Here is a 12,852-nt window from a genome sequence, read left to right as displayed (position 1 = left end):
ATAGACCAGGATAAAAAATTTGTCAGCATTAATTTTTTTTTTCAGGTATTTCATTTAGCTTTTTATCTTTTCTCTTTTCTTTCCTCCTCTCTTTCTTTTTTTTTTTTTTTTTTTTTTTTTTTTTTTTGAGTCAGGGTTTCTGTTGCCCAGACTGGAGTGCGATGGTGCAATCTCAGCTCACTGCAGCTTAGACCTGTAGGACTCAATTGAGCTCCTGCCTCAGCCCCCCAGCAGGTGGGACTACAGGCCCAGCTAATTTTTCTCATTTTTGTAGAGAAAGGGTCTCACTATGTTGCCTAGGCTGGTCTCAAACTCCTGGGCTTAAGTGATCCTCCTGCCTCAGCCTTCCGAAGTGCTGGGATTATAGATGTGAGTCATCATGCCTAGACCTCTTGGGCTTCTTTTACACACCCCCATTATTATGCTATTTTTGAGTAGTTCCCTATTTTCTGGCACTTCAAGATGTTCCAGAATCGTCTTTTATATTCCTATCCCAGCCCTAGAACCAGCCATTTTTCCTTGGAGCCCTGCCTTCTTTTATTGAGATTAATGTTAGAAATAAAAATCTAGATGTTAGATGTGATTATTGCTGTTGGAGTAGCATTTTATCCAGGCCCACTCAGCTAACAGAGCAAGAAAATATATACATGCCTACTAACCTATGTATATCGACATATCTATAAAGACTTCTGTATGTGTCCATCTACATCTATATTAAGCTAAACATGAGTTCACACAGATCTCTCCAACTCTAACGTGTATCATTCTAGTCTTCTTCCCTTGCTTGTCTGCAACCTCCCACTCCAACAGTGAGAAACCTGATTCTTACCTTCACAATCCATTACTTGCTTGTTCAATTCCAGAATACATATATACTGGTTTCAAATTTTTAACCCATAGGCCTATAGGAAAAAACTCTATAGAGTTCAGTGCTTATGTGCAGTACCTTTTACTTTAGGCTTATAAATGCCACTCATTTCCAAAAGTTACCTTTTCCTTCTATACCCTTTAGTGAGGTTATCTCATATATTTGTAATAAAGTCACCTACTTTTGCCACAATACCTGCATCCCATTTTGTCATCTCCTGATCAACTAGATTTTTTAAAATAAATTTACAAGCATTAAGTCTAACTCTTTGCACTGTACATTTCTATGAGTATTGGCAAATGCATAGTATCATGTTCCCCACCATTACTATTGTTGTAAAGATTTGTTTGACCTAAAAAGTTCCCTATACTTTATTCAATACTTCCTTCTTTCCAAACCCCTTGGCAGCTCCACTTGTGTTTACCATCTCTGTAGCTTTGTCTTTTCTAGAATGTCATATAATTGGAGTTATTCCATATGCAGCCTTTCCAGATTGTCTTTTTTTTTTTTCATTTAGCAATCTACATCTATGTTTCTGTATGGCTTGACACTTACTTTTTATCTTTGAATAATATTCCACTCCATTGATGTGCCACTGTTTATCTGTTCACTGATTGAAGGACATCTTGGTTTACTTCCAGGTTTAGCAACTGTAAATAAAGCTGCTATAAACATTTGCATGCAGATTTTTTGTGGACATGTTTTATTTAAATCAGATTGGTAAATACAGAGCAGCTTGATTGCTGAATTTTATGGAAAGACTATATGTTTAGCTTTGTAAGAAACTGTCAAACTATTTTCCAAAGTAGCTTACCATTTTCATTCCCACCAGCAATGAATGACAGTTCTGTTGCTCTGAATGCTCACCAGAAGTTAATACTGCCAGTTTTTTGAATTTTAGTTCTCCAGTAGGGATGTAGAGTTATCTCATTGTTGTTTTAATTTGCATTTCCATAATGAAAAATGATGTCAAACATTTTTCATATGCATATATATATACATATATATATACACACACACACATATATATGTATGTATATTTGGTGAAGTGTCTGTTCATATCTTTTGCTTATTTTTTACTTGGGTTTTTTAAAATTGTTGAGTTTTAAGAGTTCTTTGTATAGTTGGTATTCAAGTACTTTATCAGATGTGTTTTGTGAATATATTTTTCCAGTGTATGATTTTTGATTCTCTGAACATTTTCATTCATAGAGCAAAACTTTTTAATTTTAATAAAGTCAAATCTATCCATTTTTTTCTTTCATAGATTCTGCTTTTGGTATTGTACCTCATTATCAAAACCAAGGTCACATAGGTTTTATAAAATATTTTCTTCTAGAAGTTTTGTAATTTGATATTTGTACATATAGGTCTATGATTAATTTCGAGCTAATTTTGGGGCAAAGTATAAGATATGTGTCTAGATTTTTTTCTTTGTGATATTTTATTCATTATCCATTTTCTATTATTTGTCTTTACAGTATAAGTTATGGGAATTGTTGATATAATCTGAGTATTAATTCTTTACCAGTTACATGTTTTACAAATATTTTCTTCCAGCTGAGTCTGTGACTTGCTTTAAACTACTTTCTTGATTTCTTTTTAGAATATACTCATTGGCATAATATTATTCACATACACAATTTCAGACACTATTCACATTGTATTTTACTGAACATCACAACCCTGCATACAGACATTTTAAGCCTAATTTTACAGATGACAAATTAATGATCCTTTATGATTAGACTTTTGTCTGATCTCTGAAATTCCTTTCTATTTTGAGAAAAAATATGTATCTAATTATATTTTCTTCTGAATTAAAAAATGTATTAACATTTAAAATATTACACATAAAGCTTATTTTTAAATAAAGTATCAGATAGAGATACTGCACAATTTTTTTCCAATATGGATAAATAATTGTTCCAACAATATTTATTACCTAGTCTCTCATTTTCCTGTTGATTTATAGTCACCTCTGAATGTATATGAATTTCCTTCACATGTGTTTGATGAGGCTTTTTCTTCTGGATTTTGTTTTTTTATTTTGGCCCATTTCTCTAAACTTTCACCAATGAAATACTCTTATATTCACATTACATTTAAAACTTTGAAATTTTAGTTGGGTGAGTTTCTACTTATACTTCTTAGGATTCATCTTGGTTCCTTTTGGTGGGGCAGCTGCTATGGAAAACAGTATGGAGGTTCCTCCAAAAATTAGAATTAGGACTATTGTATGATCCAGTAATTTCACTTCTGAGCATTAATCAAAAGGAATTGAAATCAGGATTTTGAAGATATATTAATACTGCTGTGTTCAATACAGCACTATTCACAAATAGCCAAGATGTGGAAGCAATATAAATGTCTATTGACAGGTACATTGATAAAGAAAAAATACTATATACATACAATGAAATATTGTTGAGCCTTTGAAAAGAATTCTGCAACATGCAACAACATAGATGAACCTTGAGGACATTATGCTTAGTGAAATAAGCCAGACACAGAAAGACAAATATTTCAGGATTCTACTTTTATGTAGCCTCTAAAATAGTCAGATTCATAGAGTCAAAGAGTGTACTAGTGTACCGGTGGCTGCCTGGGGCAAGCAAGAGGGTAAAACGGGGTTGCTGTTGTGAAAGGAAAAGAAATCTCAGGACCCTCAAATCCCTAAACCAAAGGGAGAAGTCAAGCTAGGAACTGCATTGAGCAAACTTGCCTCACATTTTATTCCTAAATAAGATAGCTACAAAGATAAAAGAAAAAAAAGGTACATACCTCCTCATAATTTGCCCACAAGGAAATTCCCTGTCATCCTCAAGATCTTTACCCAAAAACAGTTCTGTCGAATTTCACCCTGGCAATGTAAATTGATAACTTATCTTCACAGTTGTCGGACAAAGGACAGAACTCAAAGTCATCCCTCTGCTCATCTGAGACAAATGCATATCTGATTGCTTCCTCTGCCCTTGCGTTTATGTAAAAACGCAGATTCATTCAGCCAGACTAATGCATAGGTGACTATTCCTCTACCTTCCTCTCACATGTAAGTTGTGTATTCGGTGAAAGGCTCATCAAAGACTCAAAAGAATACAACCATTTGTCTATTAATTACCTATGACCTGGAAGCCCCTGTGATATAGTTTGGATCTGTGTTCCTACCCAAATCTCATGTCAAATTGTAATCCCCAATGTTGGAGGTGGGGCCGGGTGGGAAGTTAGTAAATCTAGAGGACAGATTTCTCACCTGGAACTGTTCTTGTGATAGTGAGTTCTTGTGAGAGAAGTTTAAACGTTTGTGGCACCTCCCCCTACTCTCTTTCTCGCTCTGACTCCAGCCATGTAAGGGGTACCTGCTTCACTTTTGCCTTCTCTCATGATTGTAAGTTTCCTGAGGCCTCCTCAGACATTACACAGACACCAGCATTATGCTTCCTGTATAGCCTGTGGGTACCATGAGTCAATTAAACCTCTTTTCTTTATAAATTATCCAGTCTCAGATATTTCTTTATAGTAGTGCAAGAATGGACTAATACAGAAAATTGGTAACAGGGAATTGAGGAATAACTATAAAGATACCTGAAAATGTGGAAGCAGCTTTGGAACTAGGTAATGAATAGAGGCTGGAAGAGTGTGGAGGGCTCAGAAGCAGACAGCAAGGTGAGGGAAAATTTGAAAGTTCCTAAAGACTTGTTGAGTGATTGTGACCAAAATACTAATAGTTATATAGACAATGAAGTTCAGGCTGAGGTCTCTGAGGGAAATGAGGAACTTATTGGGAACTGGAGTAAATGTCATTTTGCTATGCTTTAGCAAAGAGCCTGGATGTGTTGTGCCTCTACATTTGAGATCTGTGGAACTTTGAACTTGAAATAGCTAATTTAGAGTATCTAGCAGAATAAATTTCTGAGCAGTAAAGCATTCAATATGTAGCCTGGATGCTTCTAATATCCTGCACTTACATGGATGAGCAAACAAATGACCTGAAACTGGAACTTATATTTAAAAAGGAAGCAGAGTGTAAAAGTCTGGACAATCTGCAGCCTGGCCATGCAGTAGTAAAGAAAAGCCCATTTTCCTGGAAAAATATTCAAGCAGGCTGCAGAAATTTATATAAGTAATAAGGAGTCAAGTGCTAATAGCCAAGACAATGGAGAAAAGGCCTCCAAGACATTTCAGAGATCTTCATGGCAGCCCCTCCCTTCACAGACCTGGAGGTATAGGAGGACTGAATGGTTTCATGGGCCAGCTCTAGGGCCCCAACTGCCCTGCACAGCCTTGAGACACTGCTTCTGCATCCAGGCCACTCTACCTTTAGCTGTGGTTCACAGGGGTCAAGGTACAGCTTGGGCCACTACTTTAGAGGGTTCAAGTCATAAGCCTTGGCAGCTTCCACATTGTGTTAAGCCTGCAAGTGCACAGAATGCAAAAGTTAAGATTGAGCCTCTGTCTATAATTCAGAGGATGTATGGAAAAGCCTGGATGTCCAGGAAGAAGCATACTGCAAAGGTGGAGCCCTCATGGGGAACATCTACTAAGGTAGTGTGGACAGGAACCCCTCCTGATGTGGAGGGGAGACCCTGCGGGGTTGGAGCCCCCACACAGAGTCCCCATTGGGGCACTGCCACGAGGAACTGTAAGAAGAGGGGCACCATCCTCCAAACCCCAGAATGATAGATCTACTGATGGCTTGCACCCTGCACCTGGAAAAGCCACAGGCACTCAATGCCAGCCCTTGAGGATAGCCTTGTGGACTGAACCCTGCAAAGCCACAGGGGTGGGGCTGTCCAAGGCCTTGGGAACACGCCCTTTGCATCAGTGTGCTCTGGATGTGAGACATGAAGTCAAAGGAGACCATTTTGGAACTTTAAGATTTAATGACTGACCTTCTGGATTTCAGACTTGTGTGGGGACTGTAGCCCTTTCTTTTGGCTGATTTCTTTCTTTTGGAATGGAAGCACTTAACCACAATCTGTGGGTACAATACAATGGGTACCCACAATCTGTACCCATTGTATCTTGACAGTAACTAACTTGTTATTGATTTTACAGGTTCATAGGCAGAAGGGACCTGATTTGTCTCAGATAAGACTTTGGACTTTGGACTTTTGAGTTAATGCTAGAATGAGTTAAGATTTTGGGGTACTGCTCAGAAGGCATGATTGTATTTTGAAATGTGAGAAGGACATGAGATTTGGAAGGGGCCAGGGAGAGAATGATATGGTTTTGATCTGCGCTCATGTTCAGTTGTAATCCCCAATGTTGTAGAGGGAGACTTGGTGGGAGGTGGGATCATGGAGGTGGATTTCCCACTTGATGCTGTTCTTGTGATAGTGAGTGAATTCTCATGAGATCTTGTTTTAAAGTGTATGGCAACTCCCCCTACTCTCTCTCTTGCTCCTGTTCTGGCTATGTAAGGTGTGCCTAGTTCCCCTTTGCCTTCTGTCATAACTGTAAGTTTCCTGAGGCCTCCCCAGGAGCCGAGCAGATGCTGCATCATGCTTCCTGTACAGACTACAGAACCATGAGGCAATTAAATCTCTTTTCTTTATAAATTACCCAGTTTCAGGTATTTCTTTATAGCGGTCCAAGAATGGACTAATATGCCCTGCTTTGAGTTGTGCCACCTTTCTGGACTGAACTTATGTACATCTTACACATATTGATTGATGTCTCATATCTCCTTAAAATGTGTAAAACCAAGCTGTACCCTGACCACCTTGAGCACATGTCATCAGGATCTCCTGAGGCCATTTCACAGGTACATTCTTTACCTAGGCAAAATAAACTTTCTAAATTGATTGAGACCTGTCCCAGATACTTTTGGTTCACACTGTTCAATGGGCATGAAATTTCAGTCAAAAAAGATGAATAAGCTCTAGATATCTGCTGTACAATGTAGTGCCTATTGTACCTATAGAAAACAGCTCTTATGTTCAAGAGTTTATTAGAAACATTTGTCAAATTCAGGATATTATGTTCTATTACTAGTTTGCTAAAATGTTTGCACTAAAAATTAGGTTTTAACTCTTCTGCTACTTATTTTTTGCATATGTTTCAACAGTAACAAAACTTTTCATCTTATAATGTAATGAATTATATTCAATCATATATTCTGTCCATAAATATTTATTATCTATCACTAGAATCAGGTATTAAAGAAAGAGAGCTAGGAAAATAGAAAATGGTGGTCAGAGAATTACTGAATCAGGTATTAAAGAAAGAGAGCTAGGAAAATAGAAAATGGTGGTCAGAGAATTGAATGTATGCATCTGAGATTGAATAGAGATTGCATTTATAGAAATGTAAATTCTGATGTATAACCATCAGAGGTGCTGAGGTAGCACAGAGGACAAGATTCTCTGGGGAGAGGTGTCCAAAGAATTAATGAATGTTGCGAGAATCATCTTAATATATATTTTGGAATCACTAAGAATTAAGATAGAAATAGTGTTGCATGTACTGAGCCAAAAAGTATCATCATTAAGACATGAAGGGGCATTAAGTAGATAATAGCAACAAGGAATTAAAGTGGTAGTATAATCTGAAGCCACAAGGTTTGGAGCTGGGAGTTTTAAGGGAGTAGGAAAGGAGAATGGCTTAAAAGTGGCAATAATGGACACAGAGGACACATGTTCCTTCTCCAGTTAAGAGGGGTAGCTATGTGGAAACAGCATCTCAGGGGAGTGTCAAGTGGCTCTAAGAATAAGAAGATCAAGAATAGTTAGAGGAAGTTTTTATATATAGGCAAATTTGCTAATAATTGACAGTGGATTCCAGAGATTATGGTAAAAAAAAATTTAAGAAATGAAGTGAGTTAAGGAGATGGGGATAGAATAGGAAATATTTAAAGGACCTATGGAGGTTAGAGAAAAGGAGCTGAGGGTGACTCAGGAGTCTGGGTCTTCTATAATAACAGTGTATAATGAGCATAACTGATATTCTACATGTACAACACAGAAAATGGGAAGGAGTCTATGTGTATTGGTGAAGTAAGGAGTAGTGCCTGTCTTGTTTCTATTTTGATCCTGTTAAAAAAGACCAGAATGTCTGGGGGAGAATTGACTTAGTTCCACTTGGAGTCTGTCCCTCCTACCTGCTGGTGAGCCTCCTCTTGACTCTTGACCATGGAGGATAAAGTCTGAGGATGCAGGGTGGGTGTGGCCATTTTTCCAATGAGTGGGACCCAGTTTGGATGTCTACAGGGGAGAGTGGCCCGTGTCCCACATTCACGGCTGATGACAAAGAATGACTGGGGGAACTTAGTTTGCGTCTACCATGAGGATGTCCTCTTGGCCTCTGAAAACTGTGGGATGAGAAATGAAGAAAGATTTGTTTACTCTATGTGAAGTATATCGGCATCTGTGTTAATAGTGAAATCTGTCTATAATTTTCTCTGGTTTTCATGTATCAGAATCAAGGTCATCCTAGCCTCATAAAACAAGTTTGGGAGAATTCCTTCTTTTATTGTTCTCTGGAACAGTTTGTGTAAGACAGGGCTTTTGTGTTCCTTGAAGGCGTAGTAAAAGTTGTCTATAAAACTGTCGGAGGCTGATGGTGTTGATATTTGGGTTTGTGGGAAGGGGAGGATATGAAAAGGTGGGGGTAGGGAGATGGATTTTTTTAAATTCCCAACCTAATTTCTTTAATAGATGATTAGCTTCTCTAATATTTCTTTGCTTAGCCTTGATAATTTACTCATTTTTCTAGGAAATTTTTCATTGCGTATCTGTTTTCAAATTTACTGGCATGAAACTTTTTCTAACATTCTTTAAAGTTGGGGAAAAATTTCTACTGTTCTACTGTGCCTGTAGTTTTATCCCGCTTTTTGTTTTTTCTTCTTTTTTTTTTTTTAACTAGCTTTGAGATATTTGAGTATTTTATTAGCCTTTCAAAGAATAAGTTTTAGATTTATTGTTTTTCTCTTTTTTATCTTGTTTGTCTATATTATTTCCTTCCTCTAACTTTCTTTAGATTACCTTCTTAAATTGCACATTTAACTCATAGCTTGTCATTCTTAATTTTGTATGTCTATATCTATATTTATTTGTAGGGACACATATCCCTGTAAGCATTGCTTTAGTTGCCTCCTACAAGTTTTATATATGATTATTTCAGTCTCCTTTTTAATTTCTTTTTTATTTCTAGAAGCTGGGCATTTGTCTTTCTTGTGAGCTCACTTGTATGTTTTCAATACTTTTCTGTTGGTAATATTTTATTTGTGGAAAAAGTGTTCCATAAATAAAATATGTTTCTACCACGTTACTGAGATTGGAATACTAATATACTTCTTAGAGTTGAAAATGATATACATATGTGTATAATCATATGATATATAGAGATATATGTATATATGATATATAGATATATAATATATATGACATATATTTACAATAATATATGTATCATTATCAACTCTGAGAAGTATATTACTTTTCCAAACTCAGTAACATAGTGGAAACATTTTGTTTATTTGATATATATTATATATATTATTATGTGATATATACAGTTATCAACTCTAAGAAGTATCTTCATTATATATAGGATATATATATCATATCACATCAACTGTATATGTGTATCATATCAACTTCAGTCTATCTATATATATGTATATGGAACTAGGAGAGAAATAATACAGCATTAATATTGAGCTTTCTGAAAAATAGGATCTCCAAATCAAAGAATAAAAGTAAATGGATTTATCGATGGGACATTTTAATGATCAGGCATTAAAAAGACAGGTTTTTAAAATGATCAGTCTAAATTATAAGTCAAACAGCTGGTAGCATTTTGATTTCTGCATCTGCAAACTGGGAATGAGAAAGTCTGTTTCCTTGTAGTGAGGATAAAGTGAAAACAGTAGGGAAAATACTTTAAAAGTAGGCACAATGTTATAATACAGCATATGAAAATTCTAATTTCTAAGTACTTGGAGTCAGATATAATGAGATGTATGTCAATGTGTTTTGTAGACCATAGAGCAGTGATAGGATATGATATGATATGATATGATATGATGTGATATGATATGATACACGATAGGGTTTGGTGGTGTCCCCATCCAAATCTCACCTTGAATTGTAGCTCCCATAATTCCCATGTGTTGTGGGAGGGTCCTGGTGGGAGATAATTGAATCATGGGTGCAGTTTCTTTTATACTGTTCTTGTGGTAGTGAATAAGTCTCAAGAGATCTGATGATTTTATAAGGGATTTCCCCTTTCGCTTGATCCTCATTCTCTCTTGCCTGCCACCATGTAAGATGTGCCTTTCACCTTCTGCCATGATTGTGAGGCCTCTCCAGACATGTGGAACTGTGAGTCCATTAGACCTCTTTCTCTTTATAAATTACCCAGTGATGAGTATGTCTTTATCAACAGCATGAAATGGACTAATACAATACACAACACAATTATTATTTTTAAGTACCTATTTGTAGAAAAAATTATTTGAATCCTTTAGGTTTTTACAGTCTGACAAAATTAGCACATTTAGAACATGTACTAAACACTTTAAATGTTCCATTAGGATTACATCAATGGGCAAATGTTTGTGAACAAATTCAGGTAGGAGGGAATAAAGAACTTGTTGTGTGAGAGGTGTCTATGAAGTTTCAGTCTTATTCCCTCTATCTAGGTCCTGATTCAGGGCACTACTTTTTTTGGAGTCTCACTCTGTCACCGAGGCTGGAGTGCAGTGGCATGATCTTGGTTCACTGAAGCCTCTGCCTCTGGGATTCAAGTAATTCTCCTGCCCCAGCCTCCCACATAGCTGGGATTACAGGCATGCACCACCATGCCTAGCTATTTTTTTGTGTTTTTAGTAGATATGGGGTTTTACCATGTTGGCCAGGCTGGTCTCAAACTCCTGATCTCAGGTGATCTGCCCACCTTGGGGCTTCCCAAACTACTGGAATTACAGGTGTGAGCCACTGCACCCAGCCAGGGCACTACCTTTTAAAGGCTCTACCACATTCCTTTGTATGTCCTTGCTGGCATTCATTTTCTTTACATTTTAACTATTATCAAATCATTTTTTTTAATTGGAAATAGGCAGGTTATAAGTGATTAACAAAAATTATCAATGAAATTTAATATGAATACATAGAATGATAGAAGGGGGAATGTTTTATTTCTCCTCTTAAACTGAGGAATTTGCCACTAGATGTGAGGTGTTTTAATCAAATTCTAAACCATAGCTATCTTTGCTTCCTGAATACAAAGTTCCAGTAATAAAGTAGCTCAAAACTGACCCCTCTCAAATGGATGATCCAAGTTATGACAGCTAATTCATCTCTTTTGATGCACAGAAGTTATTCTCTTCAGAGTCAGATGTGTACTCAGCATTCCTCTGCATTTTGGATATTACAGTTTTCAAAAGAGTAATATAATGGTAATTACTTCTCTCGACAATTACTCATGAATAAATCACATCTATAGAGTTAAATGCCTTTCTATTTATTCTATTTTTCCATCTGGATACAAGTTAAGTACTCCTCATGGCACCATAGCTTTTTAAAAAAGATTGTAAAAGATTTTTCTTGGCACTATTAGTCTAACTATCATGCATTCCTCTATTCATTAGTCAACAAATAAGGGTAGAAAAGTTATCCTTCCAGATCTGCTCCTAACCTACATCCTACATGAAGCCTGCTCTGGTAATTCTAGTTTGCAGAAACCTCTCTTTTGAGTATCTGTAGAGTCTCCTTGGGCACTGAACATGCCTGCCCTGGTTCCTCTCCTGAACTACTAGGCAATATCCAAGTGCTTATGCTGTTGATGAAGATCTGTGAAAAGGAAGCTTGCAAAATTTTAGGCTGCTGCCTCCCTGACGAGAATCAAAATAGCAATATATTTGCAAACATAAACTTCTGTCTATGAGATTTTGATACGATTACCATGAATCCCCTCCACACACTTATCCAAGTACTGTGGGAGGGCAGTGGTGTCTGCACATATGTTTGCAAATTCTCAAGGCCTCTGTTTTGTCCAAAAAGTTTTCACTGGAATTACTTGCATACACTGGATTTACTTGCATACACTGGATTCTCCATTCCATACTATTTTTCCCTATTCTTTTTCTTTTTATTTTATCTTAATATTCACCTAAACAGGGGACCCTCCAATTCTTTCTCCCTGATATCATTTTCTAAATCCTATTATTTCTCTGCCATCTCCATCAGCCTCCTCCTTGACATAATCAAAAGACATAATTTTGGTAATAAAACAGTGTTGAACCAGTTTATCTTACAGCTCTGTTTGTCAGATAATTTCCATAGAGCATAAAAATTCCTACTCCAGAAAATTCCCTTGGTCTTTTTCACCAACTAAGACTCCAGTTTCTCGATACGTTTCCCTTTAGCTTCCTCCACTCCTTCCCTAACATCACTACCCTCCAGCAACTTCTCCACAACACTTTCCACTGGATCATGCGGAGCCATTCCACATTCCCCTGCCTAAATTCCAGACTTAGTTCCTGACCTCTCTGTGCTTATCCAAAAACACAACAATGTGCTCAGTTAAACAATGGTGAGTGTTATGCTTTTTCACCTTCCCAATCCACCTCCAGGAACAAGAAGGAGGGCAGAGGGTTATTGCTTCCATGATATGGAATATGCCACCCTTCCTTCAGGGAAGATCATTATCTCTTTAGCACTGGGAGATGAATGGATCTTGGATGTTCATTCTGGAATAGTATCTGAAGATGGCCACAATCATATATTATAATTCTTCTTTGCTAATTAGAGTAACACTTCCTGATCTGTGAGCCTTAATTCCAGAGAAGGGTGTGTGTGTGTGTGTGTGTGTGTGTGTGTGTGTGTGTGTGTAGGAAAAGCAGGATTAAAGAAAGGAAGAGGCCAAAAATGAGCTGACCATGAGACATTGTAGAGTTATGATTAAGACATTTGGAGAAAAACTTTCTGGCAACCACAGAAGCAAGGAAAACCGGGTGAGCTTCATCAACAAAACAGAGA

The sequence above is a fragment of the Rhinopithecus roxellana genome, chromosome 17, assembly GCF_007565055.1.
Source record: "Rhinopithecus roxellana isolate Shanxi Qingling chromosome 17, ASM756505v1, whole genome shotgun sequence".
Taxonomy (NCBI): Eukaryota; Metazoa; Chordata; class Mammalia; order Primates; family Cercopithecidae; genus Rhinopithecus; species Rhinopithecus roxellana.
This window is presented reverse-complemented; position numbering follows the sequence as displayed.